Source organism: Chenopodium album, chromosome 6 (genome assembly GCF_948465745.1).
Source record: "Chenopodium album chromosome 6, dcCheAlbu1.1, whole genome shotgun sequence".
Classification (NCBI taxonomy): Eukaryota; Viridiplantae; Streptophyta; class Magnoliopsida; order Caryophyllales; family Amaranthaceae; genus Chenopodium; species Chenopodium album.
The window spans coordinates 36,739,561-36,753,596 of record NC_137839.1 but is presented as its reverse complement, the minus strand read 5'-3'; the positions used below and the strand labels follow the sequence as shown (position 1 = coordinate 36,753,596).

Below are 14,036 nucleotides of genomic sequence, written 5' to 3'. Positions count from 1 at the left end.
TTCTCGCCGTATCACGGTGCTTTTTCCGTGTAAATTTCGCATTTTCCATGACACAGCACACGTACCGTGACACGGTACAGTACATCGTGTCACGGTACATGTGCCGTGTCATGGAATTTTTTTGTGTCTTTTCCACGTAAACCTTCACGCGTTTTCACTTCCCGTATTTCCCGTGTCACCCCAGTTGTCCACCGCGTCACGGGATTTCCCCCCGTCTGACGGTGCCTGGCACCGTGTCACGGTGTTTTCTTCCATGTCGCGGTGTTATCTTTTAGGGTTTTTATATTTTTTGGCATCTGTGTGTTCCCTCTGCTCATTTTCCGTATAAATAGGAACCCCCTTTCTATAGTTCGGGGCATCAAATGATTCTCTCTTTCTCTCTTTTACACCAAAAATCATTCTCTTCTCTCTCTCTCTCATATTCTAATCCTTAGGCCTATATTCCTAAAATTTCCCTTAAGCACTCCAAGTAGTCTATACAAAACCCGAGGTTCCGTCCTTAAACCAAGGCGTGAAAGGTATAATTAACTGAGGGTTTGCACCAAATCAACTCTACATTTATTTAATTTAATTTCCATTTAATTTATATTTTTTTATTAAAGTTACTAATAGTTTATTCATGATGTAGCAATTAAAAGGAACGCGCGTAACCTGAGTAATTAATTAGTTTAATTACTTAATTTATTTTTATATTGCTAGTATCATGATTAGGTTAATTTATTATTCGATTTGACTAACGTTATTATTGTTGAATTTCTTCCAATATTAATGTTTATTCTAAAATATTTACTATGATCACCATATTGCATGTTTAAAGGGAATATGTAATTGAAAATTACGCCTAACAAGATAATTTGGACAACCGGTTTAGGTTCCTTTTTAATCTTGTTATTAATTCAAGCGATCACAATACTTTAGAATTATGTGTTGCATTAATATTCAACCAATTTAGCATAATAATAGTATGGAGCAAATTGAATTTTTGTTTGTATGCCTTTGAGATCGCAGAAATACTTTTCACTATAAGAATCGAGTAGAGGCCAATACGGGCGAATGTGACTCCATGACTCACTTCGTACCATCTTCCCCGATCCTCCTTTCGTGGTTCCGAACCATATGGAGTTAGTAATCTCATCGATTATGAATGGGGTGTAACCTTCACGATTCAATCGTTGTTGCCTATCGTTATCCCTAAATCGTGGTTGCCGTTTAAGATTCTTGAACGGTTTACAAGTTCCTTAAAAACTTGTTGGCGGCTCCCTACTTTCCTTGTCCCTAATTGTATAATGTCAATTCCCACTTCCTATGAGTGGCAAGCATATTCAGACATGCTTTTAACGTTGGCGCACTTCGAGCGACGCCTACAGGAGGAGGATGAGGATGTCAATGATGATGGTGATTGTGATGATGGTGATTGTGATGGTGATGAACAACAACAACAACAACAACAACAACAACATTGAGGTAGACAACAACATCGACAACATCAAGACTACCAACAAGATCCCTACCTTAGGGAAATGACGGCAATGCGATAACAAATGGAGCGCATGCAATTAAGCATGTAAGGTATGTTTGCCGGTAACCAAAACTTCTCTTTTCAAACTAGTGCCCTATACGATGCTAGTGTACACAGGGGGGAGGTCACTCCTCCGGTTAACTACCCTTATGAGCCGTCCCAACAAGGGCCCGTGCCATCTTGGGGTGGTGACAACCTCCCGACATACCCTTATTGGCAAGGGGTCTAAAACCCCGATGTGCCTAGGCGTGATATCCGTGACGAGTCCGGTCATTATGACTACCGGGCTTTGGGGGGGAGTGACTATAGGGGTGATCCCAACTACCCCTTAATGAGTGGCATTTATGCCACTCTATTATCCTTTTTCTCTAAGGATTCTCCCCTCATTTGCATTTTTTTGGGCCTTTTCTTAGCATTTTACCCTAGTCTTGTGTTTCCAATCCTTTTTCCCCATTTCCTTTGGTATTCTTAGTGTTTCTTCGTTGTTTTGTAGGTTGTTGGCCTTTTTGGATAAACCAATGGATACATATCGAGCTATGGAAGGGAAATAAGATGTTCAAGGAGGGTTTCATGGCAAAGCTAAAGCCCCGGGCGCGACACTTTTTGTTGAAAACGACCAGGAACTCGGAGATGCCGTGTCGCGCCCTGGAAGAGGTCTCTCCTCGTTGGCTGCAGGCGAGGAACCTAGAGCCGTGGGCGTGGCGTATCGTGGAACTTTCTTTTCCCCTGCTCCCAGACCGCGGCCTCTCCTTAGCAGGAGAGGCCTCTCCCATTTTCAGCCGCGGGCGCGGGTTGCTGGGTTAAGCAACTTCGTACCCAGATTAGAGCGGGATGATATGTCCATTTTATATAATATTTTACCCCCGTCCCTTGGTCATAATTAGTAGTGTTTTTGGCTCTTTAGAGCCACATTTATTACTAATTGGTGTTTTATAGTGTTTTTGTAGATTTGGTTTACTTTTGTAGGGATTTGAACTTTTAGAGCATTTTCCCGGGATTTTATGGAGCAACTACGGGCATTGGAGGAGCACGACCAGTTTTTATAGCCCAGGGCCGATTAGAGCCATCGAACCGGTGATTAAGGGCTTAGCATTTGAGATTCCGAGTCATTTTGACCGAGTATTCAAGACCCAAGGAGGATATTTTGTTTGGGGCGGAATTACGAGCCCAAACGAAGAGTCCATTGTAGCCCAAGTGGCCTTGCCCGGCCACTAGATCTCCCTCCCAAAGGTGCGCCCGACCGCGCGAGGCAGAGTAATGTAGCAGCAGATGGCACCCAAAATCGCGCCCGGCCGGGCGCGAAAGATTTACTTAGGAGAAAAAAGGCGGGCCCGATCGGGGGGTGCCTCGCTCGATCGGGCGCGTGTCAGTATTTGGAGGTTTTAATCGTCGTTTAAGTTTGTTTTAGTTTTGGATTCTTGTTTAATATAAATACGATTCCGTTAAGCAAGTTTAGTGTCTTCTTTTTACTCTTTCTTAATTCTTCGCTTAGACTTTCTCTCTCTACTTATCTTTTAGATTAGTTTTCTCTCCCTATAACTTTTTTCTTAATTCAACTCCTTAATTATGATTACTTTGGTAACTATTTCTTCTACTTTAATCTCAGTTATTTACTTTAATTCTTTTGTCATGTATCCTTTAATTTCTATGTTTAGTTTATATTTAATTATGTGTGAGTAGTTTTCTTTCTAGGGTTTATGGGTATCCATAAGTAATATGATGGGACAATTTATTGTTGTTGATTATCAATGCTAGATTATTTTCCTATTGATTTATTTAATGCTTTGTGACTAGATTAGGCCTGATCTTTTATGCATGAGTTTAACAATATTGATTCGAGATGAGAATTGATGTTTAGGTCTAGTTTCAATAGGCAGGTTAATTTATATAAGTCGAGATTCGAGAGATGAGATTTAATGCCGGTAGATTAATTATGTGATTGTAATACGTAGCGAAAGCCCTTTATAATCTGATTAATTGATGCATTGATGATTGATTATTATGTTTTACTGTGGAATATTATTTTTTGGTGAACCTAAGCCCTAGGTCTTTTAATCCTTGTTTTTCTTCCTACTTATATTCCTTCCAACTTTTACTCCTAGTATTCTAGTTCGCCTTTTTAATAAAAAATTGGTTACTTAATAATTTAGATTGCTTTAATTAATTAGGAATAGAAAGACTCGTTTCCCTGTGGATTCGACCCTACTTCCCTATCTATTTTAGTTAGTGGTTTTAGGAATTACTTTTGATTAGGTGATACAACTTTAACCTGTTAAATTTTGGCGCCGTTGCCGGAGAAACGGTTTTATTTTTATTTCTAATTGTTTTCTGTAGTCTAGGTTATTTCTTTTTGTCTCAGAGAACGTTAGTTCTTTGAGGCAAGTCTTATATTTGCTTTTAGATCTTTGATTATGCCCAGGTGTTCTATATCAGGGTATATCCCATTCGAACCTGAGATTGAACGATCCTTCCATAAACAAAAGAATTTTTACAGGCAACTCCTGGCGGGTTCTGGTGATAATAATAATCGTCGAGACCTCCAATTGATTTTAGAGACTCAGAGGTATCTTCAGATCAAGAATCAAAGATGGCGTTACCTAAGAAGCTCAGTGATTATTCACAACCAAAGCTTACAGATTTTCCGCACCTTACTCCCACTCCAGCTCTTGATGGGGTACAATTCGAGATTAAACCCCAATTTATCACGATGATAGAAAGGAAGCAATTCAGTGGAGCTAAGGGTGAAGACCCAAATCTTCATATTGTAGACCATTGTCAGTATTTTAATACCATCAGACAAGCTGGGATTACACAAGACCAAATCAGGGAGATTCTCTATCCTTTCTCTTTATGTGGAAAAGCCAAATTATGGTTTAATGGATTAAATAGAACTTGACTTGGTATAACTGACTGGGAAACTCTTGTTTTAAATTTTTATAATAAATATTATCCTGCAGAGAGAACAGTTGTACTAAGGAGTGCAATTCGGAACTTTGCCCAAGAGGTTGATGAAACTCTATATGAGGCTTGGGAAAGGTTCAAGGATCTTCAGAGAGAATGCCCCTACCATAATCTGGTACAATGGCAGTTAATCCATGCCTTTAACAATGGGATTGGAAATTCATGCAGAATAATATTGGACTCTACAGCTAGTGGGAGGTTTATGAACCTTAATGTTGATGATGCAGGTCAAGTTATTGAAGATATGGCAATACATAATTCCCAATATGGGAATCCTAGAGGCTTTGCTAACAAAGGGAAACATAGTGTCGACTGTGTATCCTTTTTACAAGCTCAATTAACCTCTATTTGCCAGAAACTAGATAATCTTAGTACTGCAAATGTAGCTAATGTTTCTACAATTAATAATGCTAATGAGGCTTTCTGTGAAAATTGTTGAATTGTAGGTCATTTGGAGCAAGATTGCAGGAGTTCTAGAGAGATTTCAAGCTTATAGGCAGAATAACCCATACTCCAACACCTACAATCCTGTATCTTTCCTACCGGAGCACCAATGTTCAAAATCCGCCACCTCCACAACAATCATAGGTGCCACAACAACAACAGCAGAAATATTACCACGCCAATGCTGGCCAAAAGGACCAACCACAACAACCCTCCTCATCTTCCGACCCTGCTTTGGCAAAAATTAGAGCGATGCTGGCTAGTATGCAGAAGCACATGGAGAGTAGAGAGGCTCAAATTGATTCGATCATAGCACAAAATAAAATTGTAGATAATCAAATTGTGCAAATTTCTGCTACTCTACAATCCCGCCAACAGGGAGCCCTGCCAGCACAGCCAACCAGGCCTACGGATCAAGCTTTTGCAATTACTCTACGGAGTGGTTCACACTATGAAGGGCCTCCTATGCCCAGAGATGATGAACATGTTTTAATGAATAATGCTAATCTTGATTCCATTAAACCAGACAATGTAGCTAATAGCCGTGCAGGGCTAAAGAGTAGTACTAATATTTTTCATAATACATTGCAGAGTACGACTCCAGGGAAGATAGTAGCTCTAGATAAGATTAATAATGCTCCAAAGCCAGTTATCAAACTTCCATTTCCCAATCGTAATTTGAAAACAAATTTGGATAAGCAGTTTGGTAAGTTTCTGGAGATGGTTAAAGATTTGCAGGTAACAGTTCCCGTCACTGAATTAATTACACAAATTCCTACATACGAAAAATTCATGAAGGAAATATTGACAAGCAAAAGGTCTATTAGTGAGGTAGAGACAGTAGCTTTCACTGCAGAATGTAGTGCCGTCCTTCAAAATAAATCTCCACCTAAACTGAAAGATCCGGGTAGTTTTTCTATCCCTTGTCATATTGGAAATCTAATGATTGATAATGCATTATATGATTTTGGTGCTAGCGTTAGTGTTATGCCATTATATGTGTGTTCCAAGCTAAATATGGGTAAAATAAAAGCTACTAATATTACTCTACAAATGACCGACCGTTCTTTTAAATACCCCCTAGGTGTTTTAGAGGATGTTCCTGTTATAGTAGGTAAATTTTATATACCTGTTGATTTTGTTGTTCTTGATATGGCTGAGAATATGCAAACCCCAATTATTTTGGGTAGACCATTCCTTAACACTGCAGAAGCAATTATAGATGTGAGATGTGGCAAATTTAAACTATCAATAGGGGATAATAAAATTACTTTTAATCTGAATAATACCCCTAAATGCCCCATGAAAGAGGTGAGTTTTAGTGTTAATGTGGTTCATAATTATTCTAACAAGCCCCAAGCTCTTGCAAATGATCCCTTGGAGGAGGTATCTTGTGTTGCATCTTCTACAGATGAGATAGACAAATGGCAAAAGGAAGTTGATGCAATAGAAAGAGCCCTCTACACTGTCGATCTTCGCTTTGAAGATCAGAAGGTGGAAATAAACAAGCAATCTATGGAAATTGAGCCTACAGTAAGTGTTCCGCCAGATCAAGTTGCAATTACTAAATCTAGTGAAAATTTGAAGCAACCATCGATCGAAGAGGGGTCTCTGGTGTGTAGTATTAAATAACCCCCAGTCTAAGTCAAGGAGGATCTACCAGATAAGGTGAATTGGTGACCCACAGGGTATGTCAGGAAGCCGCGTCGTGGCCTAAACACCGCTCGACCGGGTGAGAAACCACCCGACGAAGCGTTAGGCCAAGGGTCCTAGCTCTTTACATGGTAAGAAGGTCGTACGGGACCTAGATAAACCAGCGTTTTGCGGGAGGCAACCCGTATTTTCTTACTTTTTAGACTATTTTTTTTTCTTTTTCTTATGAGAGGAGAGAGGAGGGAAGTTAATGAGTTTATTGAGTTGTAAAGGTTTGGCAAAAGTTAGTCAAAATTTGGAGAACAGAAAGAAAATCAATCGTCAAAAGTTGCCTCGGGCCCGACCAGGAGAAGCTCACTCGATTAGGCGCGAGAGTAAAGCAAGAAAAATCAGCAATTTTCGCCCGATCGGGCGAATGGCGCCTGACCGGACGCGAGATTTGATTTTCTTCCCACTTATATTCCTTTCCACTTTTACTCCTAGTAGTCAAGTTCGCCTTTTTAATAACAAATTGGTCAAATTTCTACATATTCTTAATCCTCTCTTCACCCTCTACACTTCTATACAAAATTTGCCCAAATTCAATCAAAAAATTTCATACCCATTTTTCTATTATGGCTACAAAGAGGTCCTGATCGATTTTTGGGTGAAGTTCTAGTTCAAGGGAGGAGTATGATCCGGATTTGCAACTTCCTTATTGGCCAACAATCCGAATTGCTACCCAGGAGGAAAAAGAACGGCTAGAACACCTCGCGGGGCGGGAGGTAACTCCTTCACGGTGGTTACGCCGCTCTCCCTTGAATCTTATGGCTTATATGATTTTGTTAAAAGGTTTTTGAACGATATAGGTATGAGAAAATTTGTTGACATGCATTATCCTACATATCGTGAATTAATGCGCGAATTTTAATCCACTTTGAAAGTTGTAAATAGTAAAAATGGGCCGAACTTATTTTTTAGGTTGAACAATAGGAATGTTAGTTTAACTTATATTGAATTTTGTAAATTATTTGAGTTGAATTCTTAATTACCTCATCAATGGCATGCTGATTATAAAATGGGTGATATTTATCATGCTTTACCTGGTTTATCGACCCCCAACCCCCAACATGCTAGTACGAAACCTATCCATCACCCTGTCCCAAAAATCTGGCAAAGATTTGCAGTATTGTGTTTTCTTGGTAGGTTCGAGCCTCATAACTCCCAAATCAACGAACTAGCTGTTATTGGACACTATGTGTATGGGTTTGGTAAACTGAACATAGGTAGATACATCATCCACCATTTGAGTAGACATGCCACGGTCAGTACCCAGTCTAGTACCCTTATTCGTTTAGGAGGCCTGATCACTAGGATAACAGTTAAAAAGGCCAGTTTTGTTGAGAGTGGACCTCACCAGATGACTAACTATGGACCGGATACCTATATGACTTCTAGGTACTTTGAGGAGTTGGGTTAGGTACAATTAGATGGTAAGCAAACCCCCTCACTGGTGTATTAGGACAGGAATCGAGCAACCATAGCCTATCATTTCCTTGCCTAGTCTTGATTTGACCGCTTTTCCCCCCAGGCAAGCATCCTACACATATGACCTATTAGTTGCCCATGCCCAAGGGCAAACACCACCAGTCCCACCAGTTCCACCACCCCAGCCTGAGCCCGAGGTTGTGCTTTCACCACCTTGCATGTCTCACTTCGTTCCCCGTGGTGACTTTGACCCAGTTTGGGACCTCTAGAGTATAGGACAGGCTTTAGGCCGTATTAAGCATTCCCACACTGACCTTAGGAGGATGGTAGGCTCTATAAACCATAGATTAGGGTACCTTGAGAGGAACCAGGGTAGAGAGCATAATCATCATACATAGATTAGGCTATCTACCCTATGTATGATGATTATGCTCGTCGGGCAACATTCCTGACAATGCCATCTACCCTGACTGGTTCCAACCTCCACCCCAGGGATACGATAGGGATCCCACTGCCCATGGTATTTAAATTGAATATTCTTCCTTTCATGGGTACGGCTAGGACATTCCTTTAGGGGGACCGCCGGGGGGGGAGTTTTCACGCTGATTATTTTGGTGGTAGCTCATCTAGTGCAGGTGGTGTAGGTGGCAGCGGAGGAGGAGGGTTCGCCTCGATGGATGAGGATGATGAGGATTAGCCATGCTGGGTTAGTTCCCGAGCCAATGAGGACATTCTCTGATTCTGGCTTGGGGGAGATTTCGGTTTTGGTATCTTTCTTATTTTCTTTTCTTCTGTTTTTGGTGTGTTTTCTTAGATTAGATTTATTTCTTTCTAGGTTATTTTTATTTCTTTCTTATATGAAAAATCCAAAAAAAATTGATAATAAAAAAAAATCCAATAATACGTTCCAATGAATTGTAAATCATATTTCCCTGTGCCCCATACTTGGAAAATATTGTTTTTATTCTTGGTATATGATGATAAGCGTTGTGGATTTGTTGATCATGATTTGAAGTTTGATTGCTTAGATGTCCTAACATGCGTCAATTTAGTCCAAATGCTTGTGAATATAGTGCTTGACTAGTTGATTTGGTTAGGAATTGTGTGTTAGTTCCTGGTATGTCAATGAGTATTGGTTTGCAACTATAAGTAATGTTTATATGACTCATTATTATGCACATTGTGGAGGACGAAGGCATTTGTTCTTTTAGGTAGCCTTCAGATGATTTAGATGCATTTGATCCCTTCTTGCTACCCATGTTGTTGCCTTGACTTTTTGTTGTTTATTAGCCACATTACAAGCCTATTTTGCCCCATTGATTACTAGTCCCAAGCTTGACTTGGGGGAGTTATTAGTGAGTGAGGTGAGGGAGTTTGTAGTGTGCTTATTTTTTGCACAATTTGAGTGGGTTTTGAGAAGTCATTTTGTTCTTGATCGTAGTTTATTTTTGATGAGTTTGAAAGTTTAATCTTCTTGAAAAAATAAAGTATGATGTTATGAAAAAAAAAAGAGAAGTTCATGAAAAAAATAAGTGAACTTCAAAAGAAAAAGAAGAGCAAAAGAGAAAAAATTGTTTAATGTTCAAATGTTCTAGTTAGAGGTTGATCAAAAGAAAGAAAATAAGATGATGATTTTCAATGAAAAATTCAATTTTGGAAAGTAAAGTTCAATTATTCACTCAATTTCTTTATTGTTATACTTTTGTGAGTGAAATCTATAAGTGTTGGGATTGTTTGTTATGATTGGAGTTGTATTTGGTGAATTTTTGGTGGAGTTGAGTATGTTGGAGATTTGTTGGTCATTATTTATTTTTGACCTTGGTTTTATTATGATCTGCTCCCTTTAAGCATAGCTTTTCTCTCACATATTACCAAATATATCCTACCCTTTACCCTAGCCTTACAATAGAAGCTTTAAAGACCTTCCGACCTTTGTGCATAGAGTTGTATGGATGTGAAAGTGTTATTAATCAATGCAAGTTATGATTTGACATATTTTGAGTCGACTAGTAGGTTGAGTGTACATCTGTTTAAACACACGAGAGTTGTGAGTTTGGAGGCCATTGTTCACAATAAAGGGGTTGTTTGGAGAGCGGTCGAGTACAACTTTTACTCGCCACATAAATGAGAGTTGAGTGTGTGTGCACTAGTCTTGAATTCTTTATGCTCTTGTGGTTTTCTCTATTAGACAATTGTTTGGGAGGAAGAGTAATTATATTGGATGGATGAGATTGGTTGATGTTGAAGCATGTTTATTAGATTTATCTTGAATTGTTTGTGCTTAATTTTTACTTTTTGGGGTGAAGCATATTTATTTATTCATTGATGAGATCTTTTCTTAGGGACAAGCAAAGGTTTGGCTTGGGGGAGTTTGATATGTCCATTTTATATAATATTTTACCCCCGTCCCATGGTCATAATTAGAAGTGTTTTTGGCTCTTTAGAGCCACTTTTATTACTAATTGGTGTTTTCTAGTGTTTTCGTAGATTTGGTTGACTTTTGTAGGGATTTGCACTTTTGGAGCATTTTCTCGGGATTTTATGGAGTAACTACGAGCATTGGAGGAGCACGACCAGTTTTTTTAGCCTAGGGCCGGTTAGAGCCATCAAACCGATGATTAAGGGCTTAGCATTTAAGATTCCGAGGCATTTGGACTGAGTTTTCAAGACCCAAGGAGGATATTTGGTTAGGGCCGGAATTACGAGCCCAAACGAGGAGTCCATTGTAGCCCAAGTGGCCTTGCCCGGCCAATAGAGCTCCCGCCCGAAGGCGCCCCTGACCGGGCGGGGTGGACTAATGTAGCAGCAGCTGGCGCCCGAAATCGTGCCCGGCCGGGCGCGAGAGATGTACTTGGGAGCAAAAAGGCGGGCCCGATCGAGCGGTGCCTCGCTCGATCGGGCGTGTGTCAGTATTAGGAGGTTTTAATCATCGTTTAAGTTTGTTTTAGTTTAGGATTCTTGTTTAATATAAATACGATTCCGTTAAGCAAGTTTAGAATTTTTTTTATACTCTTTCTTAATTCTTCTGTTAGACTTTTTCTCTCTACTTAGCTTTTAGATTAGTTTTCTCTCTCTACAACTTTGTTCTTAATTCAACTCCTTAATTCTAATTACATTGGTAATGATTTCTTCTACTTTAATCTCAGTTATTTACTTTAATTCTTTCATCATGTCTCCTTTAATTTCTTTGTTTAGTTTATATTTAATTATGTGTGAGTTGTTTTCATCTAGGATTTATGGGGATCCATAAATAATATGAAGGGGTAATTTATTGTTATTGATTGTCAATGCTAGATTAATTTCCTATTGATTGGTTTAATGCTCTGTGACAAGATTAGGCCTGATCTTTTATGCATGAGTTTGACAATATTGATTCGAGATGAGAATTGAAGTTTAGGTCTAGTTTTAATAGGCCTTTTAATTATAAATGGTGAAGTCGATATTTGAGAGATGATATTTAGTACCGGTAGATTAATTATGAGATTGTAATATGTAGCGAAAGCCCGTTATGATCTGATTATTTGATGCATTGATGATTTATTATTATGTTTTACCTTGGGATATTATTTATTGGTGAACCTATGCCCTAGGTCTTTTAATCCTTGATTTTCTTCCTACTTATATTCCTTCCTACTTTTACTCTTAGTGGTCTAGTTCGCCTTTTTAATAACAAATTGGTTACTTAATAATTTAGATTGCTTTAATTAATTTGGAATAGAAAGATTTGTTTCCCTGTGGATTCGACCCTACTTCCCTATCTATTTTAGTTAGTGGTTTTAGAAATAACTTTTGATTAGGTGATACGACTTTAACTGTCAAGGGCGCGACTGCGTGCTAGAGGGCTCTCCTTGGTGTTTTATTTCCGTCTTTTGTGATGCATATAAATAGCCACTTATTCAAGTTTGTTATCTTTTATCTTATCAACATTTAGCCCTAATCTAAGAGAGAGAAAGTGGATTATTACTCAAGTTTAATTTCCTTTATTGTATTCAATTTTGGTCAAGTTTAATCTTCAATCAAGCAACACTTCAAGTATTCATCTTTCATTAATCCTTTGTTTAGTAATGTCTAATCATTTCATTTAGATTTATTTATTTGCTTTATTGTTGCATTTTTTTTTTTAATCTTATTAGTTCATCTAGTTATTATTGATTTCATTGTTCTTAATCATGTTTTGTTTTGTGTTTCTTGAGTTTAGATATTATGTTTAATATCCCTTCTCTAGGCTAATTTCTTAGCTAGGGGAAGGGGGAGAAAATATGTGTTGATATTGGATGAATGATGATGGTTGGATTAAACTCATGCCATAAATTGATGAAAGACATTATTTTTAATATCTTAAGATTATTGTGGCACTTTATCTGATGTTTTCTATTTTAAATGCATGAAAGTGATTTGAACTAGATTAAGATAGTCTCTATTTTAATGATTGCATGATAATGAGTTATTAAAGTGGAGTTTTGTGGATTGTGCTTCTTTATTCTCTTGATTTTATTATAATTAATAGGATGCATGAGAATGATCCTGATTAGTATAGACCTTTTTCAATGATTTGCCTAGGTTATTACATGAGAATGAATTGTTTAGGTAGAATCTTGTGTTCTTTTGCATGTTCTTCATGATAACCATTATTGTTCCCCTCTTTCTAACCATGTTTGACACCTGCGTATCCCTAGCGTCGTTCTCTCTTGTTTTTAATCATCATTTTCTTTGCTTATTTGTAGTTGTAGTGCTCTTTATTCAAAACCAACAAAAGCACTCCCCCTTTTTACTCTTGCATTAGTGAAAATTAATGTTGAATTAGTGAGCTTCCTTAGTGGTTCGACCCTTTACATGCCCCTATACTTGTATTAGGGTAGTTTAGGATTATAAATGATTAATTTGATTAGGGTAGTATTATAACGACCTATCTAACCCTTGATCACCCCTATGTTCACCCCACTCACCCCGAGCTTTGCATCCAACTCGAGCCTTATGACCAATTGTCCGCATCCCAACTTGACCTCTTTAAAGGTCATTATAGGTGGCCACCCGGTTACACTGGTGGTTGGGATCCCTACGCCCCCCCATCGAGTTTCACTTATGATGGGGATGCGAGCGATAGTGGTGCCGGGCCTAGTGGACATTAGTCCCCCTTTGGGTTGTTTATTTACCCCTTTTCGATACCTCTCCTATAGTATCCTTTGTATAAGGAGAGGTGTCAAAAAAAAGGGTGTTTTAAGGTAGGTTTGAGGGCGGCACCTTGGACTTGTGGGGTATGTTTGACAAGGTTTTGGTCGGTTTTCTTGATTTGGTTTTGGTAGTCCACTTGGTATGTTGTCTATTATGTTGTCTTACCTTTGATGTTGTTGTTTTGGGATTTCGACCATTGATGATGATGAGGTTTTTCTAGATTTTTGTATATAGTTTTCTATTGAGTTTTCTTTTGTTTGCTTTTGTTTGGAAGTTACTAACAATTTTCTTTGTATATAGTTCTTATATTCTCACTTTGCTCTGTTGCTTATGCTTCGGATTTCAACGATTCATAAGGTGCTCTTTAACCTTGATTTTGTAACATAGCTTTGGCGTCCGGTGAGATCTTTCTATATCTCTTCTCTTTCTTTTCTTGGATTCTTAGTTTAGGATTAGATTTAGGATGAGTTGAATGGTTCGAGGATGTTTGCTTTGTAACACCTAGCGTGTTTGGGGTCATTGGCTTTGTTGACGAATGACCACTTGTTTGACGATTGTGTATTACTTGTATTTGCTTGCATTCTTGTGCTTTTCTCTCTTTATTTTGATTTTTAGTTCTTTTATTTATTTCAAATAAAAATAAAAATATTTTTGAGGCTATTCTTTTTCTTTTTGCTTGTTTAGCTCTCTATTTGGACATTCTACAACTCGGAATTTTGCCTTTGCATGTATGCTTTCCTATATTTAATTGGTGTGTATGTATTGAGAATATTTGCGGTTGACTCTAGGATAGGGTATGCTAAGGTAAAGATTTAGACAT

General features: G+C 38.3%; 1 non-coding gene across 1 annotated transcript; it reads right to left on the bottom strand.

Annotated features, from left to right (window-relative positions):
- Positions 1-4,487: 4,487 nt before the first annotated feature.
- LOC145637514 (small nucleolar RNA R71) lies at positions 4,488-4,594 on the bottom strand. Its single transcript, XR_014114289.1, has one exon. It is a non-coding gene; the product is annotated as a small nucleolar RNA R71 (small nucleolar RNA).
- Positions 4,595-14,036: the final 9,442 nt, after the last annotated feature.